Source organism: Pan paniscus, chromosome 20, assembly GCF_029289425.2.
Source record: "Pan paniscus chromosome 20, NHGRI_mPanPan1-v2.0_pri, whole genome shotgun sequence".
NCBI classification, from domain to species: Eukaryota; Metazoa; Chordata; class Mammalia; order Primates; family Hominidae; genus Pan; species Pan paniscus.
In genome coordinates, this window is record NC_073269.2 from 57640844 (window position 1) to 57648718 (window position 7875).

General features: G+C 53.4%; 1 pseudogene; it reads left to right on the forward strand.

The window, feature by feature from the left end:
• Positions 1–213: 213 nt before the first annotated feature.
• On the forward strand, positions 214–5347 carry LOC100985078 (cytoplasmic tRNA 2-thiolation protein 1-like; annotated as a pseudogene).
• The last annotated feature ends 2528 nt before the right edge of the window (positions 5348–7875 follow it).

Genomic DNA, 7875 nt, shown 5'->3' on the forward strand with positions numbered 1-7875 from the left:
TGAGAAGAGGGGTGATGGGCAGGATCTGAGGACTGTGAAGAGGCCTCCCCAGAAGATGTTAAGCGAGAGGCAAAAACAAGAACAAAGAGGGAGGACTGAATCAAAAGCTGTGGGAGAAAGTATTTCAAAGGGGACTTTGCCCCGCTGTGACAGATGTACCTGACATCACCGCAGTTGAGTCCTGAGGGCTGCTTGATGGCTCAGTGACAGGGAAGAGTGCTTTGGGCAAAGAGAAGAGCCAGTGAAAACAACTAGAGACAAGAGTGTTCCTGGGGGTACTCAAGAGTAGACACCAGTGAGCAAGAAGGACAGTGGAAGGAGATGAGGACAGAGAAACAAGGAGCCAGAGCCTGGAGGGCCTCGTCGGCCATTAGCAGTTACATTTTGTTTTTTGTTTTTTTGAGACAGAGTCTCGCTCTGTCACCCAGGCTGGAGTGCAATGGCACGATCTCGGCTCACTGCAACCTCCGCCTCCCAGGTTCAAGCAATTCTCTGCCTCAGCCTCCCAAGTAGCTGGGATTACAGGTGCCCGCCACCATGCCCAGCTAATTTTTTTGTATTTTTAGTAGAGACAGGGTTTCACCATCTTGGCCAGACTGGTCTTGAACTCCTGACCTTGTGATCCACCCGCCTCGGCTTCCCAAAGTGCTGGGATTACAGGCGTGAGCCACTGTGCCCAGCCAGTAGTTACTAAAGTGAGACGAGATCCAGGGCAGGATCCCACTGGCTGTTATATGAAGGAGTGTGTGTGGAGGAGGCAAGGCGGGGAGCATGGAGACCTGTGAGGAGCCCCCTGCAGCCATCTAGGAGAGAGGCAGACCTGACTAGGGTGCTGCCATGGAGATGGTCAGAAGTGTTTGGCTGTTTTGAAGCTATAGTCAAACAATATGTGTGACTTTTCATTTGAGCACCTGGAGTTTGAAAGGGTCCGGACTTAGCATTGCAATTTGGCTCCACCCACTGGGAGAGTGACAACTGTAGTGATAGAAAGAGCAGTCCAGAGTCCTGGACCCCAAAGCTTCTGGCCTGAGCAGCTGGAAGGGATGGAGCTGCCCTGTACTCCAGGAGAAGCCCGTTAGGTTAGAGGAATCAGGAATTTGGGTTTTGAGATGCCTATTAGACATCTGAGTGGCACTGGTCTTTACTTGCATGGAAGTTAGAGACGGTAAATACACAGTCATATGAAATAATTCCACACATTGTGGTAAATCCTAGAAGCAGTGTGACCTGCTCTGAATGGCAAGGATGTGACGGCAGTAGTGCAGGCTGGAGGTGGTGGTGGCTTGAGGAGGGGGACTGAGCCTGGGGAGTTTTTATGGGTTCACCAGACAAGTGGGACGAAGGAGGTTCGATGGGACAGTTAGAGTCTTGGCTGGGTGGGGAGGGATGAGGTAGGAAAGAGAACAGTTGGGGGCCAAGGATGAGCCAACCCCATCACTGACCCCTCCCCTCCCAACCTCTCTGTGTCTTTCGGGGGCCACGGAAGCTTAGGTGGATTCTGATACCAGAGCGGGGTTAAGTTCAGAACTGGAGGCCCACACACCCTCACCTCAAAAATAGGTGCAACCCCTGCTAGTCTCCCTAGAGGTGTGATCTAGCCTGCCTGTGTGTGTCCTTGTCAGACACAATCAGGACCCATTCCTGGAGACAGTATGCCCACTCCCACCCCTGAAAGTGAAATCCAATTGGTCTTTTCTGTGTAGCCCCCTTCCCTTGAAGAGAGCATGACCTCCCTCTGTCCTTAAGAGTCTCTGACCCCTCCCCTCCCAACCTCTCTGAATAGTCAGTAATATCTACCTTCTGATCAGGGCTGTAACATGGGTGGCCTCCTGGAAGTTGTTACAACTGGTCCTTAATAGACGCCCTCACCCCTTTGGACAGGACACGATCTAATTCTGGGTATAACCTGCTTGTTGCTCCCTCTTTTTCCCCCTGAAATCAGCTTAAGTTCCTTCTCTTCCTGGTGCACAATGGGTGCAGTCCTGGAAGCCTTCCTGGAGGCAGTGGCTTTCTTACACCAGAACCCACTTATAACCCACGTATATAAGAGCAGCCTGCCCACAGCTGCCCCTGGTCTATTCCAGGCAGGGGCACTATCTAGGGAACTCCTCAAAGGCAATGAAACATGTGTAACCCGCCTCCTCTCCCAGTCTAGGAGAAGCTGTCCCTTCTTGCAATGCCCGCCCTGTCATGTGCCTCCTGCCACGTGGCATGCGCCTCCCTCTGCCGTCCATGCTCAGGCCAAGCCTGTGCGGTTCCTGCTTCTGCACCGCCTTCGAGGCGGAGGTGCAGCACACGGTGCTTGTGGGCTACCTGCTGCCGCCAGGCGCGGTGGTGGCCCTGGGCACCTCGGGCGGCAAGGACTCCACGGTGCTGGCGCACGTGCTGCGCACGCTGGCACCAGGCCTGGGCATCTTACTGCAGCTCACGGCTGCAGACAAGGGCATCGGACATGGCTTAGCGGGGGGATCCCAGTAAGGAGCTGGGGAAATACGCATGTGCCTATTTAGGGCCGGAGTCTACTGAAGGTTCATGTGGGTAGTACGTGTGGCTCCCTAGGATGGAGTAAGGCAGGTTTTTCAAGCCTCTGGGTCTCTGACATCATCTTAGTGAGAGATGAAGCTGGCTGGGCTTCTGGGTCAGGTGGGCACTTGGAGAACTTTTCCGTCCAGCTAAAGGATTGTAAACACACCAATCAGTGCTCTGTGTCTAGCTAAAGGTTTGTAAACGCACCAATCAGCACTCTATAAAACCAGACCAATCAGCACTCTGTAAAACCAGACCAATCAGCACTCTGTAAAATGGACCAATCAGTGCTCTGTAAAATGAACCAATCAGCGCTCTGTAAAATGGACCAATCAGCAGAATGTGGGTGGGGCCAAATAAGGGAATAAAAGCTAGCCACCGAGCCTGCAGCGGCAACTCATTTGGGTCTGCTTCCACGTGGTGGAGGATTTGTGCTTTTGCTCTTCATAATAAATCTTGCTCCAGGTTGCTCTTTGGGTCTGCACTACGTTTATGAGCTGTAACACTGCAAAGGTCTGCGGCTTCACTCCTGAAGTCAGCGAGACCAAGAACCCACTGGAAGGAACCAATTCTGGACACATTGGTACATACATTGGCAGGTAGAGGGGCTACCTTGTAGGAGCTAAGGCTGGAGTACTCTGCTATTATTATTATTATTATTTATTATTATTATTATTTTGAGCTGGAGTCTCACTATGTCACCTAGGATGGAGTGCAGTGGTGCAATCTAGGCTCACTAAAACCTCCGTGTGCCAGGTTCAAGCGATTCTCCTACCTCAGTCTCCTGAGTAGCTGGGCTTACAGGCGTCTGCCACCACACCTGGGTAATTTTTCTGTTTTTAGTAGAGGGAAATGACTTTGTTTGTATCTCCCTTCACAAAGAGAGATGTGAAGAGGTGTCCCTCATCGAAAGTCACACAGTCTGAAACGCTACTGTGTCTCTTAACTCTTTTTCTTTATAGGTTTCTCTCTGACAACTCTTATTTTCTCTCAATGATTACTTCAATAAGTAATCATCGTCCATTGACTAAATACCAGATACAAGCTGTGTAGCCTAGAGCAAATTACTTAACCTCCGTTTCATCTTTTGTAAAATGGGGATGTTAATAATATCTGGGTCCTTGAGTTGGGAATTAGATGAGTTATATATAAAGCACTTAGACTAGAGGCTGAAAAACAGTAAACATGATGTAAATGTTTGCTGTTATGATGATCCACAAGAGCACAAGACAGTCTCTACTCCTGCCTGATTCTCACGAATGTAATTATAACCTGACGAGTGCTACTACGGAAAATTACACAGAATGTGTGAATTTATATCAGGGGGTACTAGTGGCGGGGAAAAGGTGGGGATTAAGGAAACGTTTCCTGAGTGAACTGAGACCCGAAGGCTCAGTGAATAACCAGGTGAAGGATGAGTTGGAGTTTGGGCGGGGGGTGTTCTGAGCTGAGGTCACAGAGAGGCAAAGGCCTTGAGGAGGGGAAATATGACCAACTTGAGAAGCCCTAAGAAGAACAGCATTTTAATATACAGACTCAAGTATAAGATGACAAAATGCAGAATAAACATAGTTTCCATTTAAATTGTATGGCGACTGGTGTGTATGTATTCATTAACTTTCTTTCTGGTCTTTGTAAATCGCGTGATCTGCATTCCCAGAGGCACTTGTGTCTACAGCTCTCTTGAGAATCCCCATTAGATGGCCCTTTTTTCTCCTGTGTAGTCTGAAATACAGTTTTAACTGAGGCTGAAATGGTGTTTGCAGCTCAAAGCACTTTTACCCGCTATGTGGAAAGAGAGCTAGCAAAGGGCCTGGTATACAGTAGGTGGATGGCAAATGAGGGCTCCCCCAAGGAGCTTGTTTGTGTTCCCTTCAGGTTTTCTGTCCACCTCCAGTCTCCTTCTGGTTGCTCCATGGTGCCAGGGAGTCTCCATGGTCCGGTTTCCCCATCAGTATCTGTTCCCCCTCCCCCTGCCCCTCTCTGTCTTGGGTCCTGGCGGCCCCGCTGTGCCCTGGGTCTCCCCTCCCCGTCTCTCTCTGGGTCCTGGTTACCCACAGTGTCCCAGGGGTCTCCATGGTTTTGTCTCCCCCTCCCTGGATCCTGGCTGTTGCACATTGTTCGGGGTCTCCATGGCTCGCTCTCCCCGTCGCCGTCTCTCTCTCTGGGACCTGGCGGCCCCACTGTGCCCTGGGTCTCCGTGGGTCTCCCCTTCCAGTCTCTCTCTGGGTCCTGGTGGACCCTTGGTTCCTCGTGGGGCTCCCTGGCCAGCAGCGCCCTCCGCGCCGCACCTCACCCGCTCCCGTCTCTCCCCACCGGGTCACAACGCCGACGACATGGCGGAGACCGTGCTCATGAACTTCCTGCGGGGCGGCTGGCCCGGGGCGGGGGCCTGGGCTCTCCGGGCTAGGGGGGCGCCCTTCCGCGCTGCCGCCCGCTGCAGTTAGCCTCGCAGAAGGAGGTGGTGCCGTACGGGCACTTCCGCCGCCTCGACTACTTCTCAGAAGAGAGGAGCGCCCGGGACCTGCTCAAGCGCCTGGAGGCGCCGCGGCCGTCGGCCGTGCTGGACCTCGTGCACTCGGCCGAGCGCCTGGCGCTGGCCTCGACCGCGCGGCCCCCGCGCCCAGGCGCCTGCCCCCGCTGTGGGGCGCCGGCCAGCCGCGCGCTCTGCCAGGCCTGCGCGCTCCTGGACGGCCTGAACAGCGGTCGGCCCCGCCTGGCCATCGGCAAGGGCCGCCGGGGGCTGAATGAGGAGGCGACGCCGGGGACGCCCGGGGATCCGGCCCGGGCCCCCACCTCCGAGACCATCCCCACCTTCTAGCGACTCCGGGCCTCCCGCCGGGATCCGACGCGCCCGGGTGGGGTCTGCCTGTAAATGACACTGTGAATAAACCCATTACCTTACCTGGCCTTCCATGTGAGGTGGGAGGGGGATGGGGGCCCAGTGACCTGAAACCCTAAAGCTGGGACCCCAGACTTCGGGGTCTCAGGGAGGAAGGGTCTCGAGCTGGCCTTCTGGCTCTGAGGGAGGAGAGGGCTGGGGGGCCATCCTAGGTCTGAGAGAGGAGAGGACCAGGACTAGGGCTAGAGGAAGTGGGGCTGGGGACCCCAGGCATCTGTGGCTGACGAAGGAGGGCCTGGGGTCGTGGACTCCTGGGTCACAGGGAGGAGGAGGCTGAACACCTTGTGATTCCTGAGCGAGTGGGGGTTGGTTGGGGACCTCCTGCCCAGGGCCTCTGCTGGTTCTGGGTGCGCTCAGCATGGTCCTGACCCTCCTTGAGCACCAGATTCCTGATGTTTCCTGTTTGCCCGCAGTGGGGTAAGCGGAGTGACGTGACTTGATGGACACACGCCATTCACAGCCCCCGTCACGATGCCTCCCTTCCAGCGCTTCGTGTGCAGCGCGCGCTGCACCCTCATTTCGTCTCCTCCACGGCCTCACTGGCTGTAGCCTGAGCCGCAGTAACTGACCTGGGGGCTCCCACCAGGTTGGCCTGGCTCCAGAGCTGTCAGAGATTTTGGGATTGCCTTTCCCCCATGCTATCCTGTCCTCATCCATCACCACCTGAATCTCCCTTGCCGTCTCTTGTCATAGGTAAGGAGGGGCTGGTGGGCTTTGCAGACCTCTCAAGCTCTGAAGGCAGAGCTGCGCGAGCCTGAATCGCCGCTTAACTTTTCTGACCTTCCATTTCCTCCTCTGAAAATAGAAGCAACCCTCCCTCTCCACTCCCCCGACATCAGGGTACTCTTGGGAGGATTCAGTAACTTGGTTGTTCATATTAAGGTTTGGCCACCAGGAAGCTTTTAGTTTCAGGATTGCTGCTCAGCTGGTCCTGAAAGGAGTGAGGCCCAGAAACTTCCTGCCTAACCTGTGGGAGATTTGGTGTTCTCAGTCCCACCTCCGAGCTTTGCTGGCTTGCCTCCCTAGTCAGGAATGCCTTCCCTTTCCCATCTGCCTGCTCAAACCCTCCAGGGTCCTTACAGAAAGAGGACCTTCCTGATTCTCCCTTCCCACCCAGTCCAGGGCGTAGGGATCTCCCAAACCCCACCCCATGGGTCCCCCACCCATAGGTCCTGTCCTGACTCTGTGGCCTTCCAACCGTTTTGGGTTATGCTCTCCCTAATTAGACTGATCATTAAGGGCAAAGACCAGACCTCTCTCCCCATCGGACAATACAGCATTATTCATCCAAGAAACACTTATTGAGCACCTAATGTGTGCAGGGGCTGTTCTAGGCACTGGTGAGAGAAAAAAGACAGAATCTTTCATGGAACTTAGGGCCTTGTGGGAAAGACACCATATAATGTCAGATAATTAGTGCTGTAGATAAGAAATAACATAAAGGGAAAAGGTGTACAGAGGTGTTATTTTAGTTTGAAAGCCAGGGCCTCTTTGAGAAGGTGACTTTGGGGCAGAGATCAAACAAAGCAAGCGAGGTTTCTAGCCATGATAGAGAAGCTAATGTCAGAACAACACTTCCACACTAAGACTGAGACCAAATGGAAAAACAGGACACACATACACACACAAAAACAATCTGATGACATTGGAGAGCTACCAAGTTGGCCAGGATCGCAGAGAAAAGGGAAGCTCATTCTCCTGGAGGGGCCAAAAGGCTAAGGAAGCAAGCAGAAAGCAGAGGATAAGAAGATGGGAACCTGAGTTGAGCTTTCAGCAGTGTTATGGCTGGGGCTGGAGACAGAAATCATGGTGGCCAGGTGCAGTGGCTCATGCCTATAATCCCAGCACTTTGGGGTGCCAACGTGAGAGGATCTCGAGCTCAGGAGTTTGAGGCCAGCCTGGGCAACATACAGAGACCCTGTCTCTACAAAAAAAAAATTAATAAAATTAAATAAATACAAATAGATCATGGAGCCTGGTGCTACCAAGGTAGACAGGACTTGAGGGACCAAAATCCTGGAAGGAAGGGAAGATCACTGAGGTGAGCCCAACATGTTTAAACTCTCCTCTCAGCAGTCTGATGGAACTGGGTAAGCCAAATTTGATGTTCCGGGTCTGATAAGGAGAGGCCCAGTAAACACCCCAAACCTTCCATTAGAACTCAAGAAGGGTTACAGATTAAAAGTAAGGGTCGGCCGGGCGCAGTGGCTCACACCTGTAATCCCAGCACTTTGGGAGGCCAAGGTGGGCGGATCACGCGGTCAGGAGATCGAGACCATCCTGGCTAACACGGTGAAACCCTGTCTCTACTAAAAATACAAAAAATTAGCCAGGTGTGGTGGCAGGCGCCTGTAGTCCTAGCTACTCAGGAGGCTGAGGCAGGAGAATGGCGTGAACTCAGGAGGTGGAGCTTGCAGTGAGCTGAGATCGCGCCACTGCACTCCAGC